This window comes from Neltuma alba, unplaced genomic scaffold, assembly GCF_004799145.2.
Source record: "Neltuma alba isolate B1F8T4 unplaced genomic scaffold, ASM479914v2 tig00003204_pilon, whole genome shotgun sequence".
Classification (NCBI taxonomy): domain Eukaryota; kingdom Viridiplantae; phylum Streptophyta; class Magnoliopsida; order Fabales; family Fabaceae; genus Neltuma; species Neltuma alba.
In genome coordinates this window covers 20,526-42,561 of record NW_021633187.1, presented here as the reverse complement: position 1 = coordinate 42,561, position 22,036 = coordinate 20,526, and the positions used below count along the sequence as shown (strand labels likewise).

Here is a 22,036-nt window from a genome sequence, read left to right as displayed (position 1 = left end):
ATTAATGCTACCTTATTCTTAAATTTTGATTGCAAGTTTTTGGAAGATTTAAAAATAAAAATAAAAAAGAAAAAACAAAGAAGGAAAAAAATAATATAAATAAATAAATAATATATATAATAATAAAAGGGGGAGCAAAACGCAACGTTTTCCCCTCCCCTCCAACCTAATATACTATAATTTATTCATCACCTTCATTCAGGAGGGGCACGAGTGACGGCGCAGGCGAGAAACAAAAAAAAAAAGAAGGACCAGTGGGCGACAGAAAAAGGGATTCAACGTGAACGGTGAGGGATTACCTCTCTCACCTCTATTCAAGACCATCATCACCGTTGACTTCTTACTAGTGGCAGCGAGAAGAGAGCGACGAGAGAAGAGCGAACCAGGGGGGCTCGACGCACCATCCATCATCTTCTTCTTCTCCTTCTTGACAAGAACAGAGTGGCGGCAGAGGGAGATCCAATGTGAACAGTGTTCTCTGTGGCAGCCCATAGCACTCGAAGTTAATTGCCCTTAATTTGTCACTTTGGGTTACTCCAAAAATTAACCGAATTAATACAATATAGTACACAATCTGAGTCGTATTCACTTTGAGGAACTGAAAATGAAATTAAATCCTAGTAAATAAATGCAAGTAACCTAAACTATAAAAAAGATTTTTGATTTGATAATTTCTAATTAGACACCATGAATTAAATTGAAATCAAAATACTTTTCTTTTTGTTTTTATATAAAAATTATCAAAATGAATGAAGATTAAAGAAACAAAAATGAAACACACAAATAACAATGATAATAATCAATCCTCCAATTCAACAACGCAGGCAATCCTTACTCCAAAAGATACGGGAGTTAAAATAATGAATTTAAAATTATAATTAAGCTTTTGATCTAACAACTGAGCCACCTCGAATTGCCACAAAATATTTTCCTAAAATCCCAACTTATTAACTGCATCCAGAATAGTAAAATGGGATTAAGGATGCTAAAAACCAATACTTAATTAGAACTCCTAAATCCAAAACAATAGAATTAAAGCTAGCAAGAGACAATATGATCCAAGATTCTAAGCCACCTTAGAAAATCACAATATATTAACTCTAAAATCAATATAAATGTCATAACCACAACATCATAATTGAAATCAAAGCTATAAACAGCCCAATGTCAAATGCTAAACAATAATCCAGTCACAATAATCTCCAAATATAATCAGATTAAACAATAAAAATTTTCCAATAATTAGAATAACTATCCTAAGACCTAGGAACTGTTAAACAATTATTGGACAGAAAATTAAAGTAACTAAGGCTCCCTTATGATTCGAGCTCCTGCCATTGTTGTTGAATTAGAAAGTCATTAAGCTCTAGCAACGATTTGCTATAAGGAATGCCACAATCAATGTTCTACTATGGGCTGCCATAAAGAACACTGTTCACGCCAGATCTCCCTCTGCCACCACTTTGTTCGCATCTAGAAGGAGAAGAAGATGATGATGGATTGTGTGTCGAGCCCCCCTGGTTCGCTCTTCTCTTGTTGCTCTCTTCTCGCTGCCACCAGTAAGAAGTCGACGATGATGATGGTCTTGAATGGAGGTGAGAGAAGTGATCCCTTGCCCCTCACGCTAAATCCCTTTTTTTGTTGCCTACTAGTCCTTCTTTCTTTTTTTGTTTCTCGCCTGCGCCGTCACTCGTGCCCCTCCTGAATAAAGGTGATGAATGAATTATACTACCTCCGGTCCTAATTATAAGACCCAGTTGACTTATTTGAGAAGATTAAGGAAGTAAGTTAAGTTAGTTATTTGTAATAAATAAGTGTTGTCATTCCTAAAATATCCTTGCTAATTAAGTATATTGGCTAGAACTATTATTATTAGAAGGATTATCTTGGAAAAAAATGCATAAATATGGGAGACAAAATGGATTGGGGTCTTATAATTAGGACCAAACAAAAAGTCAAATGGGTCTTATAATAAGGACCGGAGGTAGTAGTATATTAGGTTGGGGACAGGAAGTTGCGTTTTGCTCCCCCCTTTATTATATATATTATTTATTTATTTATATTATTTTTTACTTCTTTGTTTCTTTTTTATTTTTATTTTTTAAATCTTCCAAAAACCTGTAATCAAAATTTAAGAATAAAGTAGCATTAATTGTCCTTAAAAATCAATTAATTATAATTAAACCAAAATATGACAATTTTGCCCCTAAAAAATAATAATTCAAAAATAAAATATAATAAATCAATTAACAATCAATTGAGACCAACAAAGGACCAATTAAGTTGACAAAACCCATATAAAAGATATCAAAATATATAAAAATAATTGAGTTTGTTAACTCTCCCACACTTAGCCTTTTGCACTCCTGGGCAAAACATCAATAAAAAGGAATCTAATAAAGAGACTCAATGCAAGCAAACATAAAACTAACTAAGCATGAATGTGCAATTAACTCAAGCAACCTTTATTCCTAATCAATCAACAATTGTAGAATACTTCAGTGCAAAGAAATTAACACTTGAAACATAGCAGGATAAAGGAAGAGAAACATAATAGAGCTCACATAGATTACAAGTGTTTCATTCATCTCTCAAATGGAAAAAATTTCACTCAATCCACCTAGATTAGCACCTACCATAAGCTTGTAGAGATTCTAATATCTCCATCACTAGCATACCTTAGATTCATGATCAAGGGGACTTGAAGGGTTGTAATGTTGAAAAAACAAGGCCAAATGAATGCAATGGACTAACAAGTGAAATACATAAGTAATAAAGTATCAACTCAAAGTAAGCTAAAGTACAATCATGAAACAACACCAATATGCAGATTTTAACCTTTTGAGACAGAAATCCTTGCTCTTCAAACCACCATTAAATGCCTTATTTCAAATTTATTCTTTTGTTGCAACTTATTTCTTTTCTTTTCTTTTTCCTTCTATAACTTTCTTTCTTTGGCTTTTTCTAAACATTTTCTTCTCTTTATTGCCTTTTTCTATTTCTTTTTTTTTTTTTGCTTTTTTTCTTTGGCATCCAAACCCAAGAAGGCAAAGATATAGACATTAATGATATACTTTTCAAAATAAAAAACCAAATGTAACTCATGCAAAACACGTGCTAAAAAGCAATGAATAGAATGAAAGTAAAGGCTCAGAGGGGTAAACAAAGGTTAAATGAAGTGGTTTGTGTTTGGGTAAAAATTTAGAAATGAATGCCCCTATCATCTTCATAAACCTAGGTATTAAAGTAGCTTTGAAAAAGAATTTAGACAAGTTCTAGAGGTTAACCAAAACTAGGTGAAAATCACACAAGATGAGAAAGAATACATGGCTCAATAATCCTTCTATCAAGGCTTTCTCCAAGATGTTTCCTCCTTAAGGATCAAGCTATGAAACGAGGTTAATAACACTACACCAAATGAATTCTACTATGCTAACCAACTAAGAACATAAATCACTCAAATCAAATGCAATCAAACTCAACCGTGCAACATTCACAAGCATTGTGCAAAAAGATTTTAAAAGAGATGCCCAAGGATTACAAAAGTCAAAAGTCAGCAACAGAGAAAACAGCAACTCGCCCATACAGCAGTGCAGAACACTGAGGTGAATGAAAGCAAGAGGACATAGAAACCAGCAACAAAATTCCTAAGCAAGAATCACTCTCAAATCATGCGATGCAATTCAGAAATCAACTAATAAGGCAAAGGAGAGAGCAATTATAGCAGCAATACTTAGGAAATAGGAGCAAATCCAAAGGCAAATTTTTTTTTTCAAAAACAGCTCAACAACTCAACAACAATCCCTCCCCCATACTTGATCAATACATTGTCCTCAATGTAAGAAAAAACAACATTATCTTAACGTAAACTCTCAGGTGAAGTCGAAGTTGTGAAGTCCGATTTGAAATCGAAGCACAACACATCACTATCACGAAAAAGAGAGAAGGGAGGGATATGATAAGATAATGTGAAAAGAAAATGGACAAGTATAAATCAAGTGATCAAAAGAGATGGCAGAATCAAGAGGAAAGAAACAAACAACTACTAAACAGAAATAAAGAGCTACAACTACAACTATTAGAGAAGTTCCCTCCCCCACACTTACTCATAACTATCTCAGCAATAGATATCACTAGCAATACAACAGAAAGTAAAAGAGTAGGGTGGAAGGGAACAACCGTGTGATTAGGAGGTCTTTGATCCTTATGGTAGTGCTTCAGCAGATGGCCATTGACTTGTGAAGTCATAATGGTCTCCTCATCTACGAGCTCTACCGTGCCAAAGGGATATACTTTAGTAACTCTAAATGGACCTTCCCACTTGGTAACAAACTTCCTAGGCATCAGCTTCAACCGGGCTTTAAACTTCAGAACCTTGTCACCTTCATGAAACTGCTTCCTCAGAATCTGTCTGTCATGAATCATTTTTAGCTTGTCTTTATAGATTCTGGCATTATCATAGGATTCAAGTCTCATTTCTTCAAGTTCTTAGAGTTGTATCTTCCGATTGACAAGTGAAGATTTGAGATATGCATCACATGCCTTGATTGCCTAATAAGATTTATGCTCAATCTCCATAGGTAGATGGCAAGCCTTGCCATAGAGCAATTGAAAGGGGGACATGCCTATAGGGGTCTTGTAGGCAGTCTTGTAAGCCTAAAGAGCTTCCTCAAGCCTTTCACTCTAGTCCTTATGGGATGGTTTCACGATCTTCTCAAGTATTCGCTTCACTTCTCAGTTAGAGACTTTAGCTAACCCATTCGTCTAAGGGTGATAAAGAGTGGCAGCTTGTGATAGACTCCATGTTTAGCCAATAGAGACTTGATGGTCCTGTTGCAGAAGTGTGTTCCTTGGCCACTGATGATTGCTCTTGGAATGCCATACCTGTAAAAGATATGAGAACGTAAAAACTTGGCAACAGTAGAAGCATCATTTTTCCTAGTTGGCACTGCCTCTACCCAATGAGACACATAATCTACTGCAAGTAATATGTATGAAAACCTAAAAGACGAAGGGAAGGGACCCATAAAGTCCATGCCCCACACATCAAATATTTCACAAAAAATGCATAGGTCTTAGAGGCATCTCATGCTTCCTACCCAAACTCCCAAACCTCAGACACTTATCACAAGACTTGCAGAAAGAATAAGCATCCTTAAATAGAGAAGGCCAATAAAAACCACACTCTAAAACCCTCCTAGCAGTCTTATTAGCACTAAAATGCCCCCCGCAAGATAAAGAATGTGCAAAGGTAAGGATAGAGCAGATCTCATTATTTGGAACACAGCGTCTGATGATCTGGTCACTGCATTGCTTCCACAGGATTGGAGTATCTTGGATATAGCATCTTGCCTCTTTCTTTAGCTTATCAATCTAAAATTTAGACATAGAAGGAGGTATAAGGTCAGTGACAAGATAATTAACTATATTAGAATACCAAGGCCCATAAATAGCCAAGGTAAAAAGTGCATAATCAGGAAATGAGTCAATAACAAGATCAGAAGAGTCAACTCCTTGTATGCCTTCAGATAATTGACTAAGGTGGTCAGCTACATGATTCTCCGCTTCGGCTCTACCTCTAATCTCAATATCAAACTCCTGTAGTAGCAAAGTCCATCTCAGCAATCTAGGTTTAGACTGAGGCTTCTTAAATAGGTATCGAACCACTATATGATCTATAAAAACAACCACTCGAGAGTTTATTAGATATTATCTAAACTTATCCAAAGCAAAAATAATAGCAAACAGTTCCTTCTCTGTAGTGGTATAATTCACTTGAGTGGAATCAAGCGTCTTGGAGGCATATGCGATGACTTTAGACCGTTTCTCCTCCCTCTGGCCAAGCATGGCACCTACTGCAAAGTTAGAAGTATCACAAGACAACTCAAAATGTAAATTTCAGTTAGCTGTAGTGAGAATAGGAGGTGAAACAAGCATAGATTTCAAAGTGTCAAAAGCATACCTACACTTATCATCAAATTTAAATTCAACATCTCTTTTCAACAAGGTAGAAAGAGGCAAAGCAACTTTACTGAAATCCTTAATAAAGCGCTGATAGAAACCTGCATGCCCTAAAAAAGACCTCAAGTCCTTTAAACAAGTAGGATAAGAAAGTGATGAAATAACTTCAAATTTGGTCCTATCAACCTCAATTCCTTTTTGGAAGATGAGGTGACCTAAGATTATCCCTTTATCAACCATGAAATGATACTTTTTTCAAAGTTTAAAACCAATTTTTTATCAATACACCTCTCAAGAGCCTGCTCTAGGCTATTCAAGCACTCATCAAAACTCGCACCGTAAATAGTGAAGTCATCCATACAAACCTCCATGTTCTGCTCTAGAAGATCACTAAATATTCCCATCATGCACCTTTGAAAAGTGCTTGGAGTATTGCACAACCCAAATGGCATCCTTCGATAAGCAAAGGTACCAAAAGGGCATGTAAAAGTAGTTTTGTCCTGATCTTCAGGAGCAATGGGCACTTGAAAATAGCCAGAAAAACTGTCCAGAAATCAATGGTGAAACTTTCTTGAAATTCTCTCCAACATTTAATCTATAAAAGGTAATGGAAAGTGGTCCTTTCTCGTGGCATCATTCAACTTCCTATAATCTATACACACTTTCCAAGCATTTTGAACCCTAGTTGGAATCAGTTCATCATTTTCATTTCTCACTACTGTGATACCGCTCTTCTTTGGTATTATTTGTACCGGACTTACCCACTCGCTGTCTGATATGGGATAGATGATCCCAGTACTCAATAACTTTGAGACTTCCTTCTTAACCACATCCAAAATGAGAGGATTCAATCTCCTCTGTGGTTGCCTAACTGGCTTGGATCCTTCATTCAAAAGGATCCTGTATGTGCAAACTGATAGATTAATCCCTGGAATGTCCGTTAAAGACCATCCTATAGCCCCTTTATGACTCTTCAACACAGAAATCTATCTTTCTTCTTCAAAACTACTTAAAGAACTGGAAATAATAACAGGCAATTTAGAATCAGCAGTAAGAAAGACATATTTCAAATTAGGAGGGAGGGGTTTCAATTCTAAATCAGGAGGTTGCACAACAGAAGGAACTAATTCTTTTATGTCAAGTGCATTCAATGCAAATGGCATGTCTATGTGGCTTAGGGAAGGAGATATAAGCTCATCATGATGTGTGTGTCCTCCACTTGCCAACTTAGTGCCATTCTTGGATGACCTACAAAAAAGAGGATCGGTATCAATTTTATCAACAGAAACATTAAGTAAATCACAAGGAAGAGTGGGATTAGAAGTGACTAAGTGAGTAGCAATCTTGTTGCTAGCCTTTTCTAATGTTCCAGCACCACTCAAAGGAGAAGCTACCGGTGTAGCTTGTGTAACAGCTCTTTTATTATTAGTACCTACAGAATCAACAAACTCACCTTTCTCAAGGCTATCATCAAAGTGTAATGTTCAAGGCAGAATCATGGTTAAGACAAGATGATGCATCAAAATCATGAGAGATGGAAAGGAGGTGATCAACTTCTAAATAGTTAACACACAACACGTCACCATAACATGAGCAAAAAGAAGCAGAATGAGGGGTAGATAAACAAGCAAATACATCATCATGCTCAACAATCTCAGCGTACCAGTCATGTTTATGCATCTCAGATTCATGCAAATCATTAACATCATTAACGGCATAATCAATCAAATTAACACCCAAATAAGAGCAATCTGCATAACCTTGACTCAGCATAAAAAATGTCGAAGGTAATTTGTTGGTCCCCAAAGCCCATGGTAATGACCCCGTCTTTCACATTAATTATGGTTTGGGCTGTTCTAAGAAAAGATCTTCCTAGAATCAAAGTGCTATCGACTTTAATCTCATCAGTCATATCTAGCACACAGAAGTCAGTTGGGAACACAAGACCCTTCACTTGCATGACAACATCCTCAAGAAAGCCCTTATGGTGTCTCAGTCCTATTAGCTAGACCTAGCACAACATTAGTATCTTTCAAGGCATGAATACCCAAACTCTCATAAATAGAGGTAGGCATAACATTTATGGCTGAACCTAAGTCTAGTAAGGCATGTGAAATGTTTGTTTTGCCTATAATACAGGGAATAGTGTAGGAACCTGGGTCTTTACACTTAATAGGTAGCTGTGGCTTAAAGATAGCACTAACAATAGACCCCAATTGGATTCTCTTACAATGCCTATACTTCCTCTTGTTTGTACATAGATCTTTCAGAAACTTAGCACACTTAGGCATCTTCTTAATCAAATCAAGTAATGGCACATTAACCTCAAGTTTGCTAAACATTTCAAAAAGCTCATCATTATCTTTCTTTTCAACAATTTTCTTACTCATGAGATATGAATAAGGAAAAGGCAAGTCAGAAATGTTTACCTCATCACTTTTGGATAGTGATTTGTTCTCTATTGGCTCTTTAGATTGAATAGAGGTCTCTTGAATAGCCTTGGGAATGTCTTGAGTAATTTTAGAAGGAGGAGACTCAACTTCTATTTCTTCATTGACTGGTTCTTCATTCTCTTCATCTTTGAATTGCACTGTCTTAGCATCAATTTCCTTACCACTTATTAATGTAATTGCATTCAAAGATTTAGGATTTATCACCGTGTTGGAAGGCATTGAACCACTAGCCTTAGCTTGCTGTTCACTCATACCATTTGACAACTTAGTGACATAAGAAGTCAAATTAGAGGTTCTAGTTTCCCGTTGCTCCATCCTATTCTCTAGGGTTGCAAATCTAGCTTCAGATTTAGCTTTAGACTTAGATATGTGCTCAGTCATTGCCTCAATGCCCTTGAGTATTCGAGAGAACCGCTCATCATCCTTAGACTGCGGTTACTATGGGGTAGACATGGCTCTAGAAGATTCTCCTTGTAACCCTCTATAGTAAGATTTCCCTTGAGGAACCATATTCCCTTGAAACCATTCTTAAACCTGCCTATTGTCACCTCTTCCCCTTCGAAAATTTGGATGAGCTTTCCACCCTTCATTGTATGTATTTGAGTATGGGTTCCATTGCTTAGATTAATTGGCCCTTCCTTGATACATGGCAGAAACTTCCTCATATCTATGAGGGCAAGCAGCAGAGATGTGCATAACAGAGTTACAATGCTCACAACTAGGTGCAGTCATCTCCATAGAATTAGGATTCTAAGTGTCAATAAGGGGAGTGTGAGATGCAAATTTATTCAACTGTGTAGTCAAAGCAGCAATTTGAGAAGTGAATGTGTCCAATTAAGGAATGTGGAGTGAAGAAGGATTAGTATGCATTGCATTGACATTTTTAGACTCCCTAATGTTATACTATTGATGGTTCAAGCCTATTTTCTTGATAAGTTCCCATGCCTCCTCAGCAGTTAAATCAATGAGAGAACCCCCAGAAGCAGCATCCAACATCCCCTTGCCTTGGGTCTTAAGTCCATCATAAAAGCATTGGACTAACTGCTTATCTGGAGTCTGATGGTGTGGACATCTAGAAAGCAAGTCTTGAAAACAGTTCCAGTAGTCATAAAGTGACTCATCGTAGTCTTGCTTTGCAGAGTAGATCTCTTTTCTCAATGTGGAAGTCTAGAAAGTAGGGAAATACTTCTCCAAGAATGCTTTTCTGAGGTTGTTCCAGTTATGGTAGGCATCTACCATATGCTTAGGCAAGCTCAAGTACCATTCTTGCGTTTTGCCTTCTAGAGACAAGTGGAATACCTTCCAAAGAACCTTATCCAGATTAGCCCCAACCAGCTTCATGCTAGAACATACCATAGAGAGATATTTCAGATGATTGTATGGGTCCCCACGTGTCAAACCATAGAATTTAGGCAAGAATTAAGCAGTAGACCTTTAATCTCAAAATTGACATCAACATTAGGGCATGCAACATTAAAGGATCATAACTTGCATCAGAAGTAGTGGCTTCCCTAATGGTTCTTCTTCTGGGATTACCTCTATTATTCTCTCATACTCTATCATGTTCCCATTATGTCCATTGCCCCCTCTGTCATTACCACCATTGTTGTTACCGTTAGGATTCTTAACAATTCCATTATGTCACCTAAGTCAACCAGCAAATCTAGACCAGTTAAATTGTCTAGTTCAACCTCACTAGTCCGTTCTACCCTTTGGTCTTGTCCAACTTCCCTTAAAGAACTTTGAAGCTCAAGATTGGAAGGAACTAGGGTTTTGAACCTACCCTTCTTGGCATAAACAATCAACCAATCAGAAGCAATTAAGCAAAAAAAAAAAAAAAAAGATGAATGTAGTACAATGCAAGTGTATGTGTATGAGAATGGAAATGCAAGAGGTAAAATGAAAATGAAAATGAAAAATACAAATGAATGAAAAATCAAGATATTTAGTTGTGTTTTTAAAAAATTTTCTATGCAAAGGAAAGAAATGCTATGAAAAGTCAAAAGAAACAAATGCAAAACTACTAAAGAAAATGCAAAAACTAACAAAAATAAAAATTAAAAAGGCTCAACAAATGAACCCCAATCAAGGCTACTTGACACTTAATTACTAGGGAACCAATTTCTTGGCTCCATGGCAACGACGCCACTTGAAGTTATTTGCCCTTAATTTGTCACTTTGGGGTTACTCCAAAAATTAACCGAATTAATGTAATATAGTGCATAATCCAGGTCGTATTCACTTTGAGGAGCTGAAAATGAAATTAAATCCTAGTAAATAAATGCAAGTAACCTAAACTATAAAAAGGATTTTTGATTTAATAATTTCTACTTAAACACCATAAATTAAATTGAAATTAAAATACACTTTTTTGTTTTTATATAAAAATGATTAAAATGAATGAAGATTAAAGAAAGGAAAATGAAACACCTAAATAACAATGATAATAATCAATCCTCTAATTGAACAACACATGTAATCCTCACTTCAAAAGATACGGGAGTTAAAATAATGAATTTAGAATTATAATTAAGCTTTTAATCCAACAACCGAGCCACCTTGAATTGCCACAAAATATTTTCCTAAAATCCCAACTTACTAACTGCAACCAGAATAGTAAAATGTGATTAATGATGCTAAAAACCAATGCTTAATTAGAACTCTTAAATCCAAAACAACAGAATTAATACTAGAAAGAGAAAATATGATCCAAGATTCCAAGCCACCTTAGAAAATCACAATATATTAACTCCAAAATCAATACAAATGTCATAACCACAACATTATAATTGAAATTAAAGCTATAAACAGAACAATGTCAAATGCTAAACAATAATCCAGTCATAATAATCTCCAAATATAATCAAATTAAACAATAGAAATTTTTCAATAATCAGAATAACTATCCTAAGACCTAGAAATTGTTAAACAATTATTAGATAGGAAATTAAAGTAACTAAACTCTCCTTTGATGATCCGAGCTCTTTGTGTGTAAAACCTTAGAATGAAACACCCTTTTATAGGCCTCATATTTTAAATGTTGGCAACCTCCTTTTTGCATTAAACCGCTAATTTTGTAAAATTGAATGCATGCCATCAATTTAGGGACGTTGCAATATCATGGACGTTGGAAGTAAATGGAGAATCCGTTCACTATTTCAAAAATTTTTAATATATGATCGGTTAATGCATTGAACATATTTGAATGGACCTAATTTCAAATGCTTCAACCGTTTTTATTTAAATTGAACGGACCGTACTAATAATAAAAACCTACCGTTTTTATTTAGAATCTTCCACAGTTTGATATTTGAACTTTTCAACATACAAAAATAATAAATACCCATTAAGAATTTTCAAACACTCAATCTTTAAGGCATTGAAAATCCGTTTATGATATTAAAACTCTTCAATATTTGATTTTCGTATTCCAAATAATAATAGGAAAATCTGTCCATGATTAGTGCTCAATTTATTTTTATCTTTCTACATTCCCAATTAATGTAGGATTCTTTCTTTGACACACCCAAAAAATATTACAAAAATCCCCCACATGTGTCAAAGAAAATACTATTAGCTGAGTTACACACATGAGTACAATCATTGTATCTGGTGGTCCTTTCAACTTAAAACTAGACCTAGACCAATAATACTTAGTACACAGAGGTGTCGGTGGTTCTTATGAACTTAAAACCAAAATCTCCACGTGTGTACTAGAGGTACTAATAGTCAGACTGTACCCCTATATTTCTGCTATTAACGGCGTTTTTGCACATTAAAACGGCCATGCGCATGCCACTGCCTGCTGCATAACGAATGCTCTAGAGATTTTGCCACGATCTCATAATAGCGGCCCTACTCCATATTCGTAGAGGTGATTTCATTAAGTGTACCTACAATGAGCACACCATCCCGTGGGACTACGAAATCATTAAGAGCTTCCGCTCAGCCTCACCAAAATGCATTATAGCACTTTCTCACACGCCATAGGAAGGGGCTGCTAGTTTATTTAGTGCTAGCAGAACTAACAAATGACTTGTTCTTACCCATTGAACCTTCTTTATGGGATCACCAATCACAAAGGTTGGGTTGCTATCGCTGTTAATTTCGAATTGGCTTCAGTTCCATTCCCCTTGATGTTTCATAAATTTGTTTCCTCCCTAGAGGTTTTGTTAACAGATGCACTAGGTTCTCTTCTGATCTCACATAATCGATTAAGATTACTCCATCTTTTAGCAGCTGCCTTATAATGTTATGTCTCAATCGAATATGTCCACTGTTACCATTAAAGGTTTTATTTTTAGCTGTAGCTATCGCCGATTGGCTATCACAATGTAAAGACACTGATGGTGTTGGTTTTTCACCCAATGGAATATTTGCTAAGAAGTTTTTCAACCACTCAGCCTTAGAACCAGCCAACTCCATTGCAATAAACTCAGAATCCCTTAAGGATTTTGTTAGTATAGTTTGTTTAGCTGAATTTTATGTTACTACACCACCACCAAGATTGAAAATATAGCCATTAGTGGATTTTGTCTCATCTGAGTCTGATACCCAGCTAGCATCATTGTATCCTTCTAATACAACGAGAAATCCACTATATAGTATACCATAGTTCATGGTACCCCTCAAGTAACATAATACCCTCAGCAAAGCCTCCCAATGCTTACTGCTTGGGCAGTGAGTATATTTGCTCAACCTACACACATCATAAGCTATGTCCGGCCTGGTATAGTTCATTAAACACAACAGACTCCCAATAATATGTGCATATCTAGATTGAGCAACTGGATCTCCTTCATGTTTTGTTAAATGCATATTGGAATCATAAGGAGTGCTAAAAGGAGAAACATTATAGTGTTCGAACTTTCTCAAGATTTTCTCAATGTAGTGTTCTTGAGAAAGTAGGATACCACGTTCATTCCTTATGATTTTAACGCCCAATATGACCTTTGCTTTACCCGGATCTTTCATATCAAAATTTGAAGCAAGAAAACTTTTTGTCTCACATACAACATTCATGCTAGTACCAAAAATAAGCATGTCATCCACATATAAGCAAATAATCACACAATCACCATTTACAAGTTTTGTGTAAACACAACGTTCTACCTCAACAGTAGAGAAGCCACTACTTAACAAAACTTGGTCTAGCTTTTCATGCCATTGTTTAGGCGCTTGTTTCAAACCATATAAAGACTTAACAAGTTTACAAACTTTGTTTTCTTGTCCAAGAACTATACACCCCTCAGGTTAGGTCATATAAATTTCTTCTTCTAAATCACCATTTAAAATGGCTGTTTTAACATCCATTTGGTGAATAAAAAGCTTGTGGATCGAAGCTAAAGCAATCAAGATTTAACAAAAGAAATCCTAGTCACAGGAGAAAATGTATCGAAATAGTCAACGTTTTCTTTTTGAGTAAAACCTTTGGCTACCAATCTAGCCTTATATTTATCAATTGATCTATCTGAAAAATATTTTTTCCTAAAAACCCATTTGCACCCAATAGGTTTTGCTCCTGGAGGCAAGTCAACCAAAATCCATGTTTTATTTTGATTCAAGGAATCTATTTTAGCTTTAATAGCTTCTTTCCAAAACTGAGAATTTGGTTAGCATTGTAGAATGCCTTTGGTGCAGTGTTATTAACCTTGTCTCATAGCTTGACCCTTAAGGAGGAAACATCTTAGAGAAAGCCTTGATGGAAGGATTTTTGAGCCATGTATTCTTTCTCATCTTGTGTGATTTCCACCTAGTTTTGGTTAACCTCTAGAACTTGTTTAGATTCTTTTTCAAAGCTACATTAATACTTAGATTTGTGAAGATGATAGGGGCATTCATTTCTAAACCTTTACCTAAACACAAACCACTTCATCTAACCTTTGTTCACCCCTTTGAGCCTTCACTTTCATTCCATTCATTGTTTTTTTAGCAGGTGTTTTGCATGAGTTATTTGGTTTTTCATTTTGAAAAGTACATCATTAAAATCTATATCTTTGTCTTCTTGGGTTTTGGATGGCCAAAAAAAAGGAAAAAAGGGGGGGGAAAGAAAACAAAAGAAGAAAAAGAAATAGAAAAGGCAATAAAGAGAAGAAAATGTTTAGAAAAAGCCAAAGAAAGAAAGTTATAAAAAATATAAAAAGAAAATAAGTTGCAACAAAGGAATAAATTTGAAATAAGGCATTCAATGGTGGTTTGAAAAGCAAGGATTTCTGTCTCAAAATGTTAAGATTTGCACATTGGTGTTCTTTTATGATTGTACTTTAGCTCACTTTGAGTTGATTCTTTACTACTCATGCATTTCACTTGTTAGTCTATTCACTACCAAAGAAAAAAGGCTTTTAAAGGTGGTTAATAGTGGTTTTTCACGGTGGTTTTGAAGGCGAAGTTGATACAGGCGATGTTGAAAGGTAAACAAAACACGGCGGTTGAAAACGGCCGTGGAAAATTGATTTTCCACGACGGTTAAGTAAACAACCGCCGTGGAAAATTAAAATTCTACAGCAATTGCTTAAGAAACCGCCATAGAAAGTTATATTTCCACGATGGTTACATAAAAAACCGTCGTGGAAAGTAAATCGATGTTGAAAGTTTACTTTCCACAGAGGTTTTTTTATGTAACTACCGTGGAAAACTATTTTAACGGCGATTATTTATATAACCACCGTTGAAAATTTTTTTTTTTTAAATTCTGCTCGATTTCATTTTTACTACTTTGCAGTTTACAGTTTCAAATAAATGTAGGCAGTGCAGAATACGCAGAACAAGATCAATTAGTTAGTTAATATATACAGCATTGAAATTTCTTTTACACAAAGCAAAAATAGAGAAACCAATAGAACTAAGGGGAACCTAAGACCAAAGAACACGTATAGACTAGGAACCAAGAAAACCAGCAATTCTAAAAAAAAAAGTAATCACTTTTGTCTTTACAATAGAAATCATGAACATGTATAAGAAGGAACCAAGAGAAAATATCTAATAATAAATTTTTGGGGAATGACCTAACTATTTGAAAGTTTCAATATTTTGTACCAATGTTGTTGACAAAGTGTCCCTCATCAAGTTGATGTCATCCATGGGATATGGCGCAGTATTTTGAAATACCTATCAATCAAAAATAACATAGTAAACTTAGTCAAAAATGTGAAATGAATTGAAGAATGTCATGCAACATAACTCATCTTTACCTCGTCTAATTTCTCAGTCACTCCTGTCTCAATGATGTCATTCATATAGCGAATGACATAATATTCACATTTAACATGTCCTTGTTGACAACGGTACTAACAAAATGAAATATAAAATTGAATGTTAGACATTGTTGATTATAAACATTAACTTTAATTCATCTAAAAAGGTTTAAAAGTTAGTTCAAAACAACATACCTTTAGAAGAATCCATGTTGGTAGTTGTCTATTTTGTTTAATCGCCATAACATTAAAACCATGAAAAGCCCTATCAACAGTATAAAAGAAAATGATATTAGAGCATGTTTTTATAAACTTCACAAGTAATAAATATATAAGCATAAACTAACGTGTCAATGACATCTTTGGTTTCTTCGGATGGACTTCCACAGAGTGAATCGAACCAGTAAACTTTGTTATCAAAAGGGGCACAAACAATTAGAGTCCAATGATAACTATAAAAGACAAACCATGTTAATTATAATCCTACACATACAACTTGTGTATCTCAAATACAATAATACACTTACCCTTCCATGTAAGGTACAAAATATATTAGCTTTCTGGTCTGAGCTATTGTGGTCATCATGTAGATCGACCTCGCGTCCATAGTATTAAGCTGTTTCTGCACCCTTTGAGGACACATAAAACTATATGTTCCTTCAAGTCTTCCATTCCGACAAATTTGAGTAAAGTGCCTGTTGTTCAAATAAGAAACATTAGGACATGCATAAAGTATAACATAAAATAAGAAAATGATATTGTAACTTACAAAATAGCGAGTTGCACGAAAACTATATCAAGGTCCTCAAAGTTGAGGAACTGAACGAGGTCCCTCTTGTTAACGGTGAAGTCGTATGTTATATCTGAATCCACAATCCCCAGCGGCATCTTGAAAGTAACAGGTTTATCCATATTTGGCACTATGAAATGAAGAACCTCCAAACTGGAATACATAAGCACAACATCACCAGGAAGAGGCAAGAGTACAGGATCTGATGATACGCTCGTTGTGGCCTTCTTCGCTGCCGCCTTCTTTACCATTGGCTTTGCAATAAGTCTCTTTGGCCACAAAATGAAATGTCCTTTGGCTTAGGCCAAGAGTTGAACCTCATTAGTAGGATTGGATACTGGTGTACCCCCTGACCATAAACAATTCTCTCCACTGTCACCCTTGCTTGATTGCTCAGAATTTTGTTGTCGTGAATCGTTGTGCCCATGAATGCTCAACCACTAGCGACATGAACAGGTGAATTTTCATAATCCACATAGAGAGTACACGGTATTCCATTGTCTTCGACTGGGTCAGGGCTAGGGTTAGGGCCAGACACTGTCAGTTGCTGTGTTGATTATTATTGCCCTTCCCGCTTTTTATCATAGGTGAACCCTTAAACATAATATAAAATTAGTTAAGGCACATTAAAGAAGTTTAAATAGATCAAATGAACCTTTAGAAGATTTGAAAAGATGTGTGATTATTACCTGGGAATGTTTAGATATTCGGGGCATCTGGAATCTGCTTGTGCCCATCATCATCAGAGTCTGTTGAAGCTTGGCATCGAATTCGTCATGTATCTTTTGCATCTCTGCCATGTGTTGTTGACTGAGTTCAGCTCGAACTCTGTCTGTTTCTTCCTGTACTCCTTGGTTGAGCTCCTCTTTAGATACCATGTTAGCGGAGGATTATATAGTGCTTCTTCGTGAAGCAGAGCCAAAAAATTCTTTAATACCAATCCCTGTAGGGGTCCCTCTGACTCTGTCGAGATGGTTAGCCTTTTTAATAGTAGTGGCCAAGATATCCATCCGTCCTTAAGGGATGAATGTACCTTGGGATAATTACTCTTCAAATGTATCCTGTAACATTAGAGTAACAAATTCAATTTAAGATAATTGAAAAAAGCAATTAATGAAGCATAATTCTTAAATATTACTTACAATCCTCTCAGCAACAACCGCAGACTGTGGAGTAATGTATTGACCCTTTTTAATCCTCGCTACCTTCCATTTTTCTTGGCGAGAAGGACGCTCAATGGGTGGAATGTAGCCAGTAGGATCTGAAACAGCAGCCATTTGTGTATTCTTCATCCGTTCCTCCATCATACTTCTTTCCAACCCACCATACCCTGCACGAGACATGGTATGTGGGTACACATTTTGCTCAAATATTTGTTTATTCTTCTGACTCAATGCCTATGACAATGAAACAAATTCGACAAAATTAGTTTAGTTAAATAAAATATGACCTGATTAAAAACTAAGTTTGAAGAAACCAAACCTAAAATGCAGGGTCTTCATGTTGCTTCACAAAACTCTCCTATGCCTCGTCACTAATAAACAAATATCGTTCCTTATGATGCTCACCCTTTCTTTTTTCACGAATATAATGTTTTGTAAGTGTGGCTTTAAAATCCCTCCACTATTTATCAAGTTGCTTAAACAAACAGTCTCTCATTTACTCAGTGGCGGGAATATCAAATGTCAACTGCAATACAATAATAGTATAGAGTTATAAAGTAAATAAGCAATTATAATTGAAATAAGTAGAGAAAACAATTCATGATTACCAATATATCCTCCCAAATGTTTTGCATCAAATCTTTATCCACCTTCTTCCAGCTAGGAATGTCAATGCCAATCTTACTACGTACAACATAACCCACATAACTAGTAAATTGAGCCCCGGCCTTTCCTATAGGCTTCAAATCATTATCAAACTCCACTGTAATCCTCATAGGCTGTGTGGTCTCATCACATAAAACTAAATGCCTCATATGGGTTGGCCCTCTACCCTTTCTCTGGCTAGTAAAAGAGTTGTCGTCGCCAGAACCTTGTTGACTGGATCCGTCCATTTCCTATTTAAAGAAAAATGAATTAATAAATGTAAGAATAAGAAATATCAAGTTAGTATAAAACATTATTAAGTATATTTAACAAAAACATCAAATAATTCATTTAAGCCTTACAACGATTATCCTCCCAAATTCCTTCACAATGATTATCTCTCACAGCATAGTCATAATCTACCAAATATAATTTAACTGTTTTTGGTTGAGTAGCTGTGAAAGGCAGGGTTTCATCAAGATTAAGCTCTAAGCCACCATTATCTCCACCAACTCCTTGCCTTTTACCTTGAAGCATGATAGACAATTTCTTTTTTGCTAGATCGGGAACAAAAAACACTTGTTTTGCTTGACTTACCAAAATAAATGGCTCGTCTCCATATCTAAACCTCTCAAGATTGACCGAAACAAATCCAAATTCTTCATCCACTTGCATAGCATTACTATTAACCCACTTATATTTGAAGACGGGAACTTTAAACTTGGTATAACTAACCTCCCATATCTCTTCTATTATTCCATAATAGGACATTACCGCCAACGTTGGGTTTCTGTCTTTAGAACTAGCAAAATGCATAGCTTCCGCTACTACCATCACCCTACTATTCTGCATGGTACTCTTATCGTCTTGGGTTTTTATGTAAAAAGAATCACCATTTATGTCATATCCGCCCCAACACAAAACCTCAAAAGAAGGCCTGCAGCTAGCCTCTGTATTGTCTCAGAAGGATTGCTATCTTTTAACACTTCTTGCTTGAGCCACTTTACAAATGACTTATTATGTTCATTAGCTAGTTGCATATCGTTCTTTCTTGGATTCAAGTTCTTCAGTATATTCTTGTGAGCATTCAAGTAAGGCAAACTCAACTCATACTAGTCAGGGCCACTTACTGTGGTACAAGCTACCAATCATGGTGCAGTGGAGCTAGAAAATAACAAGGTGAGAGGTTTCATGCAAATAGTCATCGGTTGAAGCATTACTCAGGTAGAAAGCTAGATCGTCAAGTTTCTACTATCTATTTCTTTAAGTCATCATAAAGAGCTGAAGAGTCAGGATAAAGACTATAAACCAAGCACTACTTGAAAGGTGACCTAAGCTCTGAACTTTTCTTTACATTGTTTATTGCTTTTGATTCTATTTTAGTAGTTCACGTTTGATCTTTGTTTTTATAGGCATGAAGGTTTATTCCCCAAAGTTTGGATCCTTGCAAGAAAGAATGGCTGAATTCTAACCATTGCTAATAGGAAAGTGCACCTGAACCTAATCTCAAAGAAGTTAAACTGTGCTCCTTAAGCCTTAGCTATGCTCTTGCTGTTATAGCTGGAATATCAAGTTCCCCTAACTTAAAATTAATTGATAGTATAGCTCTTGTGGTTACTTGGATTATTCTGGATCTTGTGATCACCTGAGGCTTGGTTTGTATGTTGTCTTTGAGTGTTTGTATAGTCCCTGTGATTGTGATTTTGTGGGTGACTTTTGTGTGTTGGGGGTTAGGTATCTAGTTAGGTGGTAAAGGTTTCTGGGTATTCTAGGATAATTCTATGAAAGCGCCACGATGTGTTTTATAAGGTGCCATGGCGGATTCCTAACTCAGGTGCCAATTCGGTATAAAGAGCCGTGGCGTAGTTACTAAACTGCCGTGGCATTTAACCTTCTTGGTTCTCTAGTTCTGTTACAAGAGCCGTGGTATGTGTTAATCCGTCGTGGTGTCTGTCTTTTCAAAAAGCTTGTATCCCTTTGTTTGAGCCCCCATGGCACCAGGTCATATCTATCGTAGCGCTCGCATGATTTCTATACCTGATTTTGTCCCTTCTTCCGTTAAAAAGCCTAAAGAGTTTTAATTTTCCATTTTACCCCTAGGTATCTAGTCGGTTTTTGGGTTAAATTTGTTCTCCTAATTTTAAAAACCATAACCCTTCAGTCTTTTCCTTCTCTTTCTAATCTCAAAACTCTTATTCCCTCTCATTTGAACAGCTTGCCATAACCATTCTCAGTTTTCTCTCTTACTCACGTTGCTACCTTGTCTTCTCTACCATCAGTTTTGGTTTTCCTCAGTCTCTCTCACCATCGATTCACTCTGTCTATCCCATTGCTGCTGCCATCTAATGAAACTCCTTAATTACATTTTGCTTGTATAAAATAAATGGGAGTTTAGAAAAATTTTAACTAGAAATAATAGAAAAAAATGATATTTTGAGAGCCTTAATATTGTTTCAGATGGCAATTTTTTAGGGGCAAATTGGGAAAGTACAGAGCCAATTTTGGAACACTAAAATGTGGAGTTTTTGAAGAAAGTCTAAAAGCAATTGTGTTGGCCAGCTGTACACAAATTCAACTTGCATTGAGGGACACGTGGGTAGCTCTTCTTTGACCAAAAATTCAAGTTGAAAATCAAGTGGGGATCGAACGGAAGTTGGACAGAAATTAACGAAAGAAGTGGGGACCAGATGATCTATGAAAATAATATACATATTATTAAAGAAAGAAAGATACACACGGGGGGAGGACCACACGGCTTGACTTCATTCTTTTTCTCACTTTTTCTCTCTCTCGTTTTCGGACTTTCTTGCTCTCTTGGCCAAATCGTCGTTCGCACTGGTTTAGCTATGGGGAAATTAATTCAAAGATCTACCAAAGCCATACCTACGGCCATGAGGAGCTAAATCTTCTTCTTCCTTTAGAGATTCAACCGAAGCCTGAGTCATGAAGTTTGAAAGGAAGTTTGCTCAGATTATTTTTTTGGAGTTGGAAAATCTCGTCTCTATTTAGAACTTGTGATTCCTACTCTTATTAACTGAGTTTGTGCATTTCTTTATGATTGTTTAATTAGGATTTTGAAGATGTTATGTGTTTAGGTGTCTAATGCTCTTTTGTTTCAGAGTAGATTCGGTTGTGATTTTTTGGATTTGTTTAAATCGGATTCGTGACTGAGTTGATTAAAATTTAATGGATGCTGTTTAGTATTCATCTGGGAGCTCTGAATGCATTTCATCTTCTTAATCTTTGAAGGCACATTCAAATTTTTCTTCTAATCTAAACAAACTAAATCTTGATAGGCAGTGAAGGCTAGGTGACTCTCTAAAGGAATTCTTCCAATTTGTTGATTTCAATTCTGTTCTTTTAATACTCTACTTCTAATCATTTTCCTTCTTATTCTACTCTTTAAAAGAATTTATAAACCAACAATTTGCATAGGATAACTTTTCTTCAACTTAATTTGTTGAATACTCTGTTAACTGATTTTCAAGGAATCTTAGCTCCTCAAGAGATCGACCTAGGACTTACACAATTACTACATATTTTCTGCAAACTAGCATTTTTGATAAGCTCCTACAAAAGAGTCTATCACCATCCCCTATCTTTTCAGCCCCTAGTGTTCATCCTCTGGTTCATCCGTCTCCTCTCCATTTTTTTTCATATGGTTTGTTTGTTCTTTGTCAGAGGTATATTCATTCTTTATTTTAGTTTGTTTAGTTTATTCTTTTGAAAGTTAGGAAGTGTGATCCTAAGGAGGTATATTGTGGTTTGGAGTGAAGTTTGAACCAAAGATAAGGGGGGGTTTGATTCTCTGAGGTTGATTGTGGTTAGAAT

At 35.8% G+C, this 22,036-nt stretch overlaps 1 long non-coding RNA gene across 1 annotated transcript; it reads right to left on the bottom strand.

Annotated features, from left to right (window-relative positions):
• Window positions 1–703: 703 nt before the first annotated feature.
• LOC114740932 (uncharacterized) lies at window positions 704–21,324 on the bottom strand. Its single transcript, XR_003739729.1, has 3 exons — window positions 21,241–21,324; window positions 18,047–18,049; window positions 704–716 (listed from the first exon to the last, which is right to left on the bottom strand). It is a non-coding gene; the product is annotated as an uncharacterized LOC114740932 (long non-coding RNA).
• Between the last annotated feature and the right edge of the window lie 712 nt (window positions 21,325–22,036).